Source organism: Saccopteryx leptura, chromosome 1 (genome assembly GCF_036850995.1).
Source record: "Saccopteryx leptura isolate mSacLep1 chromosome 1, mSacLep1_pri_phased_curated, whole genome shotgun sequence".
NCBI classification, from domain to species: Eukaryota; Metazoa; Chordata; class Mammalia; order Chiroptera; family Emballonuridae; genus Saccopteryx; species Saccopteryx leptura.
In genome coordinates this window covers 29,627,255-29,643,084 of record NC_089503.1, presented here as the reverse complement: position 1 = coordinate 29,643,084, position 15,830 = coordinate 29,627,255, and the positions used below count along the sequence as shown (strand labels likewise).

Genomic DNA, 15,830 nt, shown 5'->3' with positions numbered 1-15,830 from the left:
TCAAGAGGGTCTGTCTAACTAATAGAGCCCAGGTCAAATTTTGGGTGATTTGTATTTTGGATTCTCTCTCAGGGAAGATAGAAATCAGAAGGCTGGAAATCATAAGAATGACCAACAAGTGATAGGTAGCCCCCAAAATATGAGAAAGTCCTCTACAACACAATTCTTAGCTGTTCAATGTCAATATGTCCTTACTTGATACTTAAACTCAATAACAGCACATAAACAACCACAATAAAGTTTCCTATAGAACATAATGCAAATATTCCTCATGCAAATAAAAACACTATCTGTCCAACAGAGAGATAACCTAAAAACAAACAAACAAAAATTCTCATCCAAGTACTGCATCCAGCTTAAAATCTCAGCTCCCTAGATGCCAAGCAGGTCCAGCTATGCCTTCTCAGGGCCTAGTGACCTTGGTACTAAAAGATGAAGATAACTGCCTAACTGCCTCCAATGCACTGAAGACGAGAAGCAGGAATGCAGTTACAACTCCAGTTAAGGAAAGAGGAGAATGGGAAATATAAGGAAATAAATATCAAACACTGTGTTCTGCATCTGGATTGAAGACTCCATGCTGTTGATACAGGATCTTGGTTAGCAAATCTGATAGCCTCCGGTTCTGCCTTCTGGAGGAATCCCTTTAATCCGTTATTATCCATGGCCTCATATAGAAGGGCTTTGGTAAGGATGTCTTCGTTGGGGACCTCACAGAGCCCTCCCAGTCCATTCCTGGTAGGTGTGAGTTTAGGGATCTGGAGTGACCTTAGGGATTGAGCAATTACAAGTTATTGTCAGACAAGTCTGGGGTTTCTTTGGAAATATACTATTCGAAGACAATTTTCCTTGGGTTTCTTGAATCATTACACGCTTTGTAAGCAGAGGCACTGATGGCCCTTTGTTTCAGACTATCTTTCCAAGAATGTTTATGTGGCACATAGCCTTAGAAGATGCAGTATTTCCCTCCAGAACAAAGGCAGACATGCCTATAGTACAAAATAAACTATTTGGGTTCGCTAAGTCCAGGGTTCCTTTGCTGTAATGCATACACCTGATACACACCTGGGCCCATCCACATAGTTTGAATTCATCCCTAACCCATGAACTTTTGTTAAAAGTGGCAAGAAGTAACCAAGATATGTTAACATGAATTATATCTTCTCTTTCCCCTAATGACAACATAAAACACCATAGCTTATGTCTCAAGAAAAAAAAAGTTTTCATGGATAATGTTTTTATAATCATAAAACAATGCTCATGCTCTCTTTAGCCTATAGAATCTGTGTCCTAATTGTCAGAGCCACAAGCATCCCACCAGCAGCACCACCAGCGGCACCACCAGCATTGCCACCAGCATCCCACCAGCATCCCTACCAGTGGAACCAACAGTGGCATCCCCATCAGCATCCCCAGTAGTGGCCCCAGCAGCGGCACCACCAGCAGCCCCACCACCAGCGGCATCAGCAGTGTCCCCCACCAGCATCCCCACCAATATCCCCACCAGCGGCACCACCAGTATCCCAACCAGCATCCCCACCAATGGAACCATCAGCGGCATCACCACCGGCATCCCTAGCAGTGGCCCCACCAGCGGCCCCACAAGCAGCCCCACCACCAGCAGCATCAGCAGCATCCCCACAAGCATCCCCACCAGCATCCCCACCAGCAGCACCACCAGAATCCCCACCAGCATCCCCACCAGCAGCACCACCAGCAGCACCACCAGCAGCACCACCAGCAGCATCACCAGCATCCCCACCAGCAGCACCACCAGCATCCCCACCAGCATCTCCACCAGCATCCCCACCAGCATCATCACCAGCAGTCCCACCAGCAGCACCACCAGTGGCCCCACCAGCATCCCCACCAGAACCACCATCATCCCCACCAGTGACACCACCAGCATCCCCACCAGAACCACCATCATCCCCACCAGTGACACCACCAGCATCCCCACCAGAACCACCATCATCCCCACCAGTGACACCACCAGCATCCTCACCAGTATCCCCACTAGCATCCCCACCAACAGCACCCACAGCATCCCCACCAGTGGCCCCTCCCGTGGCACCACCAGCAGCACCACCAGCGGCACCACCAGCATCACCACCAACATCCCCACCAGCATCCCCACCAGCATCCTCACGAGCAGCACCAGCAGCAGCAGCAGCACCAGCAGCAGCACCAGCATCACCACCAACATCCCCACCAGCAGCACCACCAGCATCCCTACCAGCATCCCCACCAGCATCACCACCAGCAGCACCACCAGCAGCACCACCAGCAGCATCCTCACCAGCAGAACCAGCAGCATCCCCACCAGCAGCACCAGCATCCTCACCAGCATCCCCAGCATCCCCACCAGTACCACCAGCATTCCCACAAGTGGCCTTGCCTGCATCTCCAGCGGCACCACCAGTGGCATCACCAGCAGCAGCACCAGTGGCACCACCAGCATCACCACCAACATCCCCACCAGCGGCACCACCAGCATCTCCACCAGCATCCCCTCCGACAGCCCCACGAGCAGCATCCCCACCAGTGGCCGCACCAACAGTACCACCAGCATCCCCACAGGCAGCCTTGCCTGCATCACCACCAGCAGCCCCACCAGCATAACCACCAACGGCCCCACCAGCATCCCCACCAGCATCTCCACCAGAATCCCCAGAAACAGCCCCACCAGCGGCCCCACCAGCATCCCCACCAGTGGCACCACCAGCGGCAGCACCAGCATCCCCACCAACAGCCCCACCAGGATCCCCACCAGCATCTCCACCAGAATCCCCAGAAACAGCCCCACCAGCGGCCCCACCAGCATCCCCACCAGTGGCACCACCAGCGGTACCACCAGCATCCCCAAAAGCATCCCCAACAGCATCCCCACCAACAGCACCACCAGCATCCCCACAAGCATCTCCACCAGCACCACCAGCATCCCCACCAGCAGCACCACCAGCATCCCCACAAGCATCTCCACCAGCACCACCAGCATCCCCACCAGCAGCACCAGTATCCTCACCAACAGCACCACCAGCATCCCCACTAGCATCTCCACCAGCACCACCAGCATCCCCACCAGCAGCACCAGTATCCTCACCAACAGCACCACCAGCATCCCCACAAGCGGCCCTGCTTGTGTCACCACCAGAGGTCCCACCAGCAGCCCCACCAACAGCCCCACCAGCGGCACCACCAGCAGCACCAGTATCCTCACCAACAGCATCCTCACAAGCGGCCCTGCCTGCGTCACCACCAGAGGTCCCACCAGCATCCCCACCAACAGCCCCACCAGCAGCACCACCAGCAGCACCAACAGCATCCCCAACAGCATCCCCACCAGTGGCAGCACCAGCAGCATCCCCAACAGCATCCCCACCAACAGCACCACCAGCATCCCCACAAGCATCTCCACCAGCATCCCCACCAACAGCCCCACCAGCAGCATCCCCACCAGCAGCTGCACCAACAGTACCACCAGCATCCTCACAAGCAGCCCTGCCTGCATCACCACCAGCAGCTCCACCAGTGGCACCACCAGCGGCCCCACCAGCATCCCCACTAGCATCTCCACCGGCATCCCCAGCAACAGCCCCACCAGCGGCCCCACCAGCATCCCCACCAGTGGCACCACCAGCGGCACCACCAGCATCCCCAACAGCATCTCCACCAACAGCACCACCAGCATCCCCACCAGCATCCCTACCAGCATCCCCACCAGCATCCCCAGCAACAGCCCCACCAGCGGCAGCACCAGCGGCACCACCAGCATCCCCACCAGCATCCCTACCAGCATCCCCACCAACAGCACCACCAGCATTCCCACAAGCAGCCCTGCCTGCACCACCAGCAGCACCACCAGCATCCCCACCAGCATCTCCACCAGCACCACCAGCATCCCCACCAGCAGCACCAGTATCCTCGCCAACAGCACCACCAGCATCCCCACAAGCGGCCCTGCTTGTGTCACCATCAGAGGTCCCACCAGCTTTCCCACCAACAGCCCCACCAGCGGCACCACCAGCAGCATCACCAACAGCCCCACCAGTGGCACCACCAGCGGCACCACCAGCATACTCACCAGCATCTCCACCAGCATCCCCACTAGCATCTCCACCAGCACCACCAGCATCCCCACCAGCAGCACCAGTATCCTCACCAACAGCACCAACAGCATCCTCACAAGTGGCCCTGCCTGCATCACCACCAGAGGTCCCACCAGTATTTCCACCAACAGCCCCACCAGCAGCACCACCAACAGCCCCACCAGCAGCATCCCCACCAGCGGCCGCACCAACAGTACCACCAGCATCCCCAGAAGCAGCCCTGCCTGCATCACCACCAGCAATCCCACCAGCATCCCCACCAGCGGCACCACCAGCATCCCCACCAGAACCACCAGCATCCCAGCAGCATCCCCACAAGCAGCACCAGCGGCAGCAAGAGCAGTATCTCCACCAGTAGCACCAGCAGCAAGAGCAGCATCCCCATCAGAACCAGCAGCAGCACGACCAGCATCCCCACCAGCATCCCCAGCAGCAGCAAGAGCAGCAGCCATCACCAGCACTAACACCTGCAAACGGGCAACAAGCCAGCAGCCATAATGAGGCTTGACTATTGACCTGAAATTTTTTACGAAAGAAGGAGAGAACACCTTCACCCAATGTAGCCAGATCTTTGTGGGAAATCTTCCTCCTGACATTACTGGGCATGAAGTGAAGAAACTATCAGAAATATGAGAAAGCAGGTGAAGTCTTCATTCATAAGGATAAGGGCTGTGGCTTTAATCTCCTTGGAAAAACGAACCATAGCAGAGATTGCTAAAGTAGAGCTGGACAACAAGCCACTCCATGAAAAGTAGCTGCGTGTGCGCTTTGCCTGCCATAGTGCATCTCTTACCGTCCAAAACCTTCCTAAGCATGTGTCCAACGAACTGAACAAAGCCTTTTCTGTGTTGGGCAGGCAGAGAGGGCTGTTGTCATTGAGGAGTGCCGAGGAAGGGCTTCGGGAAAAGGCACTGCTGAGTTCTCAGGAAAGCCAGCGCTTGGAAAGCTCTGGACAAATGCAATGAAGGCTCCTTCCCGCTCACCACATTTCCTCAGACTATGCCAGTCCAATGATGAAGTGGGACTTCCAGAGAAGCTAGCTATAAAGAACCAGCAGTTTCACAAGGAGCAGGAGCAGCCACCTAGATTTGCAGAGCCTGGCTCCTTTGAGCATGAGTGTGCCATGCGCTGAAGACATTCACTGCGATGGAGAAACAGCAGCAGGACCGAGGGGACCATAACATCAAGGAAGCGCCTGAGAAACTGGAGACGGAGATGGAGGCTGCTCGCCATGAGCACCAGCTCATGCTAAGGAGGCGGGATCTGATGAGGCGTCAGGAAGATTCGGCTGATGGAAGAGCTGCACAACCAAAAATGCAAAAATGAAAGCAATTGGAGCTGAGGCAGGAGGAAGCGTGCAGGCACCTTGAAGAAGACGTGTGGGGACAGAGGGAAGTAATGATGTGACAACAGCAGGAAGCATTCGAGGGAACCTTCCTTGATGCGAGGAACAGGAGATACGGATGGGCCAGATGGCTAAGGGAGATGGTATGGGCATAAACAACAGAGATGCCATCCCCTGTTCCTGTGCCTGCTGGGAGCCCAGCTCCTCCAGGACCTGCCACTTCAATACCAGATACAACCTTGGGATTGACCCCACCAACTACCAAACACTTTAGCCAAACTGCTACAATGGAAGGAATAAAGGCAATTGGTGGAACCCTTCCTACATTCAACCTTGCAGCCCCTGGGCTGAATTTGCTCCAAACAAATATCGCCAATACTAATAAAATTGCAGTGTCTAGTTTCTCAAAACCCTTAAGAGAAAAACTTTTTTTTGACTGGCTGGAATTCTATCCTGGAAAAGTGTTAAGGATGCTTCCCAATAAGAAGTGAGGTCTTCCCTGCCTTTAGCACTCTAAAGAATTTGCTGGAGGCAGAGGGTGAGGGAGGGACAATATGTAACAAATCAGTTCTGTGTGACATATTGTTCCCTCGTATCTGTGATACATTCCTGAAGTCTCATGTGATTACTGAGGGCCTGGGAGCTGGGGGGAAATGGCAAAGTGGATCTGGTTAGAGCCCCCATTAATCTTGACCATTCCATCCTTTGTTTATCCAGTTCTGAGTTCTCATTCTTAAATTCCCCACCCCCAGACACTGCCACATGTACCATAAAAACCACAAACATCCCCCAATGACCTTAGCTCCATGACTCCATTCACTCCCCGGTCCACAGAGATCACAGGTAACACACCTACATATGGTTCTGTTATATCCCATCTATTATCCCTTCATGTCCTAAGGAAGACATTTTCTCTTAGACAGTTTCATTTTAGTGTATCTTTTTAAAAATCTTGTGTTAACTTGCCTCCATCTTTTTCTTGGGGAAGGACAACCCAGAAATGGCCCTTTTGTGTCTGGTGTTGGCCTTGATAGGCCTAGTACAATCTTGGACATAGGGCTGCTGTATGAAGGTCAGACAGTAGCTCTTAGCCTTGCCTATCTTATGTAGTTATGCTGTGCATTTTTATTATTTTTATTTTTTTGTATTTTTCTGAAGTTGGAAACGGGAAGGCAGTCAGACAGACTCCCACATGTGCCCGACCGGGATCCACCGGCATGCCCACCAGGGGGCGATGCTCTGCCCATCTGGGGCATTGCTCTGTTGCAACCAGAGCCATTCTAGCACCTGAGGCAGAGGCCATAGAGCCATCCTCAGCGCCCAGGCCAACTTTGCTCCAATAGAGCCTTGGCTGCGGGAGGGGAAGAGAGAGACAGAGAGGAAGGAGAGGGGGAGGGGTGGAGAAGCAGATGGGCACTTCTCCTGTGTACCCTGGCCGAGAATCAAACCTGGGACTCCTGCATGCCAAGCCGACGCTCTACCACTGAGCAAACCAGCCAGGGCATGCTGTGCATTTTTTAAAAATTGTGCCATGTTTGATTTGGCCTTGATACCTTTTAAGTTTTTCTGAGAAATGTAGCAGTAATGCAGCATCAACTGGTTAAAGTATATTTTAAGCTTTAAAAACAAACAAACAAAAAATAAGCATGTATTGGATAAGTTACCTGCATTAACTGTCACAGCAATTTTTAAAAATTCAAATACCATATCGGACAAATATATCTTTGAGCTATATCTGTTCTGCAGGCTTTCTGAATAAGTGGCAAGACAGTGAACGTGGAGAAAAGGAGAGCAGATAGGAGAGGACTTCATTAATCCAGACAAGAGATGATGAGAGTCTGAACAACAATGCAAGTCAAAAAGGATACAAGAGCTGTTCAGGGTTGGGAGATATCAGCTTTATTGTTGTTTTAAATGATCTAGCTTATTCCTCATGTGGCCTTCCAAGTGAAGAGAACTCTACAGAGTCCCCACACCAACACTGCTATCACTCCATATCTTTATCTCCCTCTGTCCAACAGGAAGTAGAGTAATGTCTCTGATCAGTAAGTGTGGGAACAATGTCTATGCTCATTTCAGATCCTCCATTCTCCACTAGGGGGTGGGCCGCCATGGAGTGCAGCCTGGTGCTGGGAAACGGGAAGATTCTTTCTTTAACCCTTTGAGTAGCACTAGCGTTCATGTACGTTCTCCTGCCTCCTGACCACCCAGAGTACGATCGTGCATGTGCAAGGCAACATTAAGAAAAAGGCAAATGTATGTTCTTCTTGTTTCCATAAACTGGTTATCAAACAAACATGATTTTAAGTTAATAAAACTATAACTGGAACTAATTTCATTTTTTGAAGAAAAAAAAAAACTCCCAGGGGTCAGCAAGCATGAAAAAAAAACAACAACTTGGCCCTGGCCGGTTGGCTCAGCGGTAGAGCGTCGGCCTAGCGTGCGGAGGACCCGGGTTCGATTCCCGGCCAGGGCACACAGGAGAAGCGCCCATTTGCTTCTCCACCCCTCCGCCGCGCTTTCCTCTCTGTCTCTCTCTTCCCCTCCCACAGCCAAGGCTCCATTGGAGCAAAGATGGCCCGGGCGCTGGGGATGGCTCCTTGGCCTCTGCCTCAGGCGCTAGAGTGGCTCTGGTCGCAATATGGCGACGCCCAGGATGGGCAGAGCATCGCCCCCTGGTGGGCAGAGCATCCCCCCTGGTGGGCGTGCCGGGTGGATCCCGGTCGGGCGCATGCGGGAGTCTGTCTGACTGTCTCTCCCCGTTTCCAGCTTCAGAAATGAAAAAAAAAACAAAAAACAAAAAACAAAAAAAAAAACAACAACTCATGCTCAGATGTTAATATCCCTGCATAGCAGAGACCAACTTGCCCAAGAGGAACTTTTTCTTGGGCAAGTTGGACACAAAGAGCATGAGTTCTATGCTCCTTCATGATGTATGTCTTACCACTTTTGGAGGCCTCCCCGCTAGCCTTGCCTTTCACTAGATAGATAAATCTGCCTAATCCTGGAGTTGAGGTTTACCCAGCATAATCAGTTAACAGGCCACAGCCATTCCATATCAGCAATGAAGATATTATTTCACCCTCCATCTGCCTCTCCTTTCCATTATTCCTATTTTTTAAAAGCTGTTGATATGATTCACATACCATACAATCCACCCCTTTAAAGTATATGATTCAACATTTTTAGAATAAACATAGAGTTGTGCAACTATCACCACAATCAATTATGAACATTGTAATCACCACATAAAGAAACCTCTTGCCTGACCAGTCAGTGGCGCAGTGGATAGAGCGTTGGCCTGGGATGCGGAGGACACAGGTTCGAGACCCCCGAGGACGCCAGCTTGAGCAAGGGCTCATGTTGATTGAGCAAAGCTCACCAGCTTGGACCCAAGGTCGCTGGCTTGAGCAAGGGGTTACTCGGTCTGCTGTAGCCCCCTGGTCAAGGCACATATGAGAAAGCCATCAATGAACAACTAAGGTGTCGCAACAAAAAACTAATAATTGATGCTTCTCATCTCTCCCCGTTCCTGTCTGTCTGTCCCTATCTATCCCTCTCTCTGACTCTCTCTCTGTCTCTGAAGAAAAAAGAGAAAGAAAAGAAACCTCTTACCCTTTAGTCATCAATCCTCATTCTTCCCTCCTCAGCAACCCCTGACTCTCCCATCACCAATGTAATCATACAATATTTGTGGCTTCTGGCTTCTTTCACTTAGTGTATTTTCAAAATTCATTCATATTGTAGCATGTATCAGTCCTCCATTCTTTTTTGTGGCCAAATAATATTCCATGGTATAAACATACCATAATTTTGTTTGTTTATTTATTCATAAGTTGGTTGGCTATTATAAATAATGCTACTACCAACATTTGTGTACATGTTTTTGTGTGGACATATATTTTCAATTCTCTTGGAAATATACCTAGAAGTGGAATTGCTGGGTAATATAACTCTATGTTTAGCCCTTATTAAATAGCCAGACTGTTTTCCAAAGTGGTTGTACCACTTTACATTCCCACCAGCGGTGTTTGAGGGTTCCAAAGCCTCCACATCCTCATCAACATTTATTATTGCCTATCTTTTTTTTTTCTTTTTTTGTATTTTTCTAAGCTGGAAACGGGGAGAGACAGTCAGACAGACTCCCGTATGTGCCCGACCAGGATCCACCCGGCACGCCCACCAGGGGCGACGCTCTGCCCACCAGGGGGCGATGCTCTGCCCCTCCGGGGCGTCGCTCTACCGCGACCAGAGCCACTCTAGCGCCTGGGGCAGAGGCCAAGGAGCCATCCCCAGCGCCCAGGCCATCTTTGCTCCAATAGAGCCTTGGCTGCGGGAGGGGAAGAGAGAGACAGAGAGGAAGAGGGGGGGTGGAGAAGCAAATGAGTGCCTCTCCTATGTGCCCTGGCCGGGAATTGAACCCGGGTCCCCCGCACTCCAGGCCGACGCTCCAGGCTGAGCCAACCGGCCAGGGCTGCCTATCTTCTTTTTTTAATTATATCCAATCCAGTAGGTATGAAAGGCTATCTCATTTTTGTTTTAATTGGCATTTCCCCAATACCAAAGGAATGCTCTTTTTTTAACCTGGGTGATAGTTACTTGTGTTATGTTCACAGGGGTAACTCATCAAATTGTACACCTAGGATTGGTGCATTTTTCTGCATGTTATACTTCAATAAAAAGTTTAAAAGTACATATTCCACATCAGGTAAATACTTACATCTATTTTTAAAATAAAATATCACCAACCAACCAACCAACAACAACAAAAAGAGACAAGAACAGCAGCTTTTAATTTAGACATATCTGGATAGGAATCCATACTGTGTCTTCTAGAGACAAAGCTACCTAACTCTTCTCGGCCTCTGTTGCTTCATCTTTAAATAATATTAGTAGGGTTTTGTTGTTCATATAGAAGCTCAAAATGTTTTTCCAAAAATATAAAAATTACTAACTCTTAAACTATCCTTGCATTTGTATTGTTTGCAATTGATAAGCCTCTGGGCTAGTGCATTAAGTTTTTCTCCCTTGATATAGCCGTGCCTTTCTGAAGTCATTTAAAAAACATAAATAATGAATGTGTCTTCCTTGGATTCAGCAGACTTATGAATGTTTCAAAAATAAGCAATGTCCTGTGAAGTGAGGAAGTTAATCATATAAATTTTCTCTTACTACAAAGACTAATGGGAAGATTGATGTTTTCTAAAGGTCAAAGTGTTTGAGATTTAAGGCACTGTATTAGTTCTACTGCTAAATCTACAGCTCAGGTGCAATTTATTTCAGTAAGTCACCAAACTAATATTTAAACATTAGTTGTTTCACTTGTAAAGTCTCCACAATCGTATGTTGCATCACTAGTATAAAACTTAATTATTAGCTATAAATCTCTGAGATCTTAAGATGATAGTTACCTCAGTATTGTCACAACATCACTAAAGAGATTCCAAAATTCCCACCATTTTAAATATACATTACAAAAATGTGTTAACTTGCACTTAATAAACCTTTTACTTACAAAGTTATAACTATAGATTTATAGGTTTTCTCTCTGTATTAATCAGGTTTAGGTTCAGCTATGTATATAAGAGAAATTCAATATAAAGCTAGAGTAAACCAGATGGTCTATTTTTCTCTTATGTAAAACAAGCCCAGAGGTAGGCAAACACTGCATCTACCTGACGCCATCAAGGATATACTCTCCTTTCATCTTTCCTCTCCATTATTATGGCTTCCACCTTTAAGGCCCTGTCTTGGTTTTAGTTTAGTTGCTGCAACTCCCACCACCAAGTTCCTGCTTTAGGCAGCAAGGAGAAATGGGGCAAGGACAAAGGAGTCAGCTGCCATGTTGAGTCAGTTCCTTTTATAAAGTTTTCTCCAGAGTGACCTCCAAAACTCTCATTTACATATCATTGGCTATTCCTAGGCATAATAAGGCTGATACATTTAGTTGCATAGAAGGGTACACTGCCACACCCACACTGCGGGGAAGGTTTTGCTACTAAGAAATAAGGATGAATAACAAGTTGACAAGCAGCAGTTTCTGCCCACACTTCTTTTTAATTCTTTTTCATGCCTTTTTAGAATGTTGTAAACATTAAACTATTTTTCATTCAAAATTAAAATTTAAAGCAATTATCAGATTTATTAAAATCAATTTAGTTAAATTTTATAGTATCATTCACTAATATAAGTAATATTTATTTTTAACTACTTTTTATCTGGCCTTTGGTAAGTGAAGGGATGCAATCCAGAACACACATATCCCCCATCTTTTCAGAGCTCACAGTACATCCACTCAGTTAAAGGATAATGAGTAATTATTATAAAGGATGTCCATTTTGAAGGGTTATCCTCTATAATATAGCATTATTATTTAGGTAATCAACTACAAGTGCTATTTTAACATAAAAATATACACTCTTATCAGATAAACAGTTCTATAGTTTTGAGATGTCCAATATAGACTTGAAGACAAATTTTAAATGTTAATATCACAAAAAAGCATTCTTTTTTCAAAAAAAGTTGTAGTTTTGGTTAAATAATAAAATTTCAAATGAAAATACAAATATGGCCCTGGAAAATAGGATAATTAAAATATAGCTAACCTGACCAGGTAGTGGAGCAGTGGATGGAGCATTGGACTGGGACACAGAAGAACCAGGTTTGAAACCCTGAGGTCGCCGGCTTGAGTGCAGCCTCATTCGGCTTGAGCACAGGCTCACCAGCTTGAGCCCAAGGTCGCTGGCTTGAGCAAGGGGTCACTCACTCTGCTGTAGCTCCCCAGTCAAGGCACATATGAGTAAGCAATCAATGAACAACGAAGACGCTACAATGAAGAATTGATACTTCTCATTTCTTCCTGTCTGTTTGTCTTTATCTGTCCCTCTCTCTGACTCTCTCTCTATCTCTGTCAAATATATATATATATATATAGATAGATATAGATAGATATAGATAGATAGATAGATAGATAGATAGATAGATAGATAAAACCAGGTTTTCCAGAATTTTTAATCTGAAAGAACATGAAGATAAAACTATAAAAGCAGACAAATTAAACAATAAAAAACTATAAATATTTGGTTATTTCAGGTAAAAATATCAATTAAGAGAATATTGTCTTGCAGAAATTTGGGGCTTCTTGGTAATTCATTTTTGAAAGCTCCTAGGTATGTTTATAAGAAACTCTAAAGCACACAACCTAATAACAACAGGTTGCTATTGTGGTGGTATAAATGACAATTCATATTTTATTGCCTTTAATATACCAGTGACCTGTACTTTATTTCAAGCATAGGATCAAGTTGAAATTGGCCAGCTCCAGTTTCAACTGGCTCCAAATTTCTTTATCTGAAACATTTGGAACATATGGAACATGCCATACATAGAAGAACTGGCAATATTTCTTATACTATTTATCTGAGTTAAGAGAGTCTTAAGTGAAAAAGAAAACAAATCCCACAGAACATACAACAAAAATAAAACTAAAAAATTTAAAAATTCATTTAAAAATCAATTTGACCTGAGATATAATTTTAAAATTACTATAAAGCATAGGAATATAGAATATACACCTTTTCCCATGAGGATGGTCTTTATCACCCACTTGGGAGTGGTTCTACTACCCAGTAGCTATTAGGAATGAAACCCAATTTCCTGTGTTTTGAAAATTAGAAGAAAAGTTTAGAAGACTGCATTTCAAGCTGGGCACATAAGCAGTCCTATTCCTATTCAAGATGTATCCTCTAATTTTGTTCATTCTCATATCCCAAGTACATAAACAATACCTGGCACTTAATGGAGATAAATACATTTGAATCAGTGAATGAAAGATAGGTGAATAAATGAATGAGTTTAAAGTTTCAGATAGCTCTCACCTGATAGCTGGGTTGGTTAGAGCATTATCCAGAAGCACAGCAGTTGCCAGTTCAATCCTTGGTCAGGGCACAATCAAGAGAAGATCAATGTTCCTTGTTGTCTCTCTCTCTCTCACTAAAATTAATTAATTAATTAGTTTCAAATAATTTTGTCCATTTCACTCTTAAGAACTTACTTTAAAGGATGTTCTTTTGCTTCACAAAAACCATAGAAAGAAGAAAAAGATTAATAGAAAAAGTGGTAAGACTGAAATATTCGAGGAAACGGTACATGTATTTTCAGTTTGTATTCCTAGAACAGTGATGGGCAATCTTTTGAGCTTGGTGTGTCGAAATTCACCAAAAAACCAAGCATAACTCTGGTGGTGTGTCACTTCAAGAAAAAAACCATGATTTCGTTATATTTATAGTTTAAATATCAAAAATGTATAATTGTAATATATAATTGTATTTAATAAACCAAAAACTAATTATTTAACTTACCCGCTTAGTGACTTCTTTGTTCATCTGTCACTCGGTTTCTTTTGTTGGTCTTGATATTATTTAACTTGTGTGGAGTGCTGCGAACTAAGATAAGTGAGGGGGAGGGGGAATTCTTTAACTAACCTGCCTATTAGTGACTTTTTTGTTGCTAAATTTCATTGGTTAAATCTTCAATTGAAGGTTGGTATTTTGTACACTTCAAGCCCAAGCAAGTGCTACTAACTTCATCTGTCAATCTGTTTCTTTTGTTGGTTTTGATATATTTAACGCTGAGAATAAGGTCTCACAAAAGTACATAAAGGGAAAAATTGTGAGTAAAGCCATTGCTATATTTTTCAGGGTGCTAAAAGTGTCTGGTAATCGGTTCCAGGCACTCCAAATTTCCTGTTCGTAGTGGCACTCCTCTTGATTCTCCAAGCGGCACCTTTCCAGATTCTCAAGCTTTGACCTCAAGTCGACAAACACCTGAGCCCAGATGCTGTCTTGAAATTCTGCAAGTTGCATCTTATGTAAATTAAGATGGCTGCTGCTATTTCTAATGGCAGAAAATGGCACCCATAGCACAGGCCCTGGCCTCTTCCAGCCTCTCCCTCATTTATCTCAGTAATGATGGTCAATTAGAAATCCACGACACCCCAGAACAGTAGATTGGATGATGGTTGCTGTGGTTATGTGGTTGCCAGTAATGGCGATCACAGGGCCCCAGAATGCGTCCCCCCACGGCCTTCTGCTGCTCCCTGCTCCACCGGCTGTGCAGGAGCCGAGGATGAAATGTCCTTCTCTGCATGCAGCCCCATACTTCTCTAGTATGCGGCCGCATGTGGACGCGTGTCATCGAAAATGGCCACGCGTGTCAGTACTGACACGCGTGTCAAAGGTTCACCATCACGGTCCTAGAACTTTGCAATAAGAAAGTGTCTTGGGGGAGAAGCTCAGGGGTTACTCCTTCAGAACAAACATGTGCCTGCTTGCTGGGTGCTGGGCACTAAGGAAGGTGCAGGAAATGCTAAGTAAATGGCACATAAGTTCCCTGCCTTCAGGTTCAGGCATTTCTCCATCATCAAGGGTATTCCATGCAATAATGAATCTTTTTTTAGTCTATCCAGATGCTTTCTGTCTTAACCAGCCTTCTTTTTTTATTGGTTTTTGCCTCCCATCCTTTTTACATTGAGGCATAATCATGATATCAATAAACTGCACATTTTTAAGTATACAACTTGGTAAATCTTATATATGTACACAACTGACACAATCGCCACAATCAAGATAATGAACATATCCATAACCTCCCCAAATCTTCTCATACCACTTTCTAACCCTTGTCGCCCTTCTCTGTGCCTATGCCCCTTACTGAGGCAACAACCATCCACAGTGCTGTCACTTTAGATTAGTTTGTATTTTCTAGTTTTATATAAATGGAATCATACAGTATGTCTGCTTTTGTTCATGCAGCAAAATTATTTTAAGATTCATCCATATTGTTGCATGTATCAATAATTCATCCTTTTTTATTGCAGAGTAGTATTTCATTACATCAATCTATAACAATTTATCCATTCATCTATTGAGCATTTGGATTGTTGCCCATTTTTGGCTATTAAAAATAAAGCTGCTACCTTTTTGAAAAATAGCTCCACAAAAAGCTAAATATAGTTACTATATAACCCAGTAATTTCACTCCTAGGTATATACCCAGGAGAAATATAAACACAGGTCCACACAAAATCTTGTACATAAATGTTCATAGAAGCATTATTCATAATAACCAAAAAATAGAAACAATCTAAATATGCATCCTCTGGTGAATGGATAAATAAAATGTGGTATATTCATAACAATGCAATATCTCTAAGCAATAAGAAGGAATGAAGAACTGATTCATTATACAACATTGACAGCATTATGCTAGATGAAAGAAGCCAGACACAGAAGTTGTCAATTTTCAATACCTGTGAGTGATCTTTACCAAAAAAAAAAAAAAAAAGGAAAAGTTAAGTTTGATCTTCTCACTCTTCT

At 45.5% G+C, this 15,830-nt stretch overlaps 1 pseudogene; it reads left to right on the top strand.

Annotated features, from left to right (window-relative positions):
- Window positions 1-2,254: 2,254 nt before the first annotated feature.
- Window positions 2,255-5,836, top strand: LOC136387961 (non-POU domain-containing octamer-binding protein pseudogene; annotated as a pseudogene).
- Window positions 5,837-15,830: the final 9,994 nt, after the last annotated feature.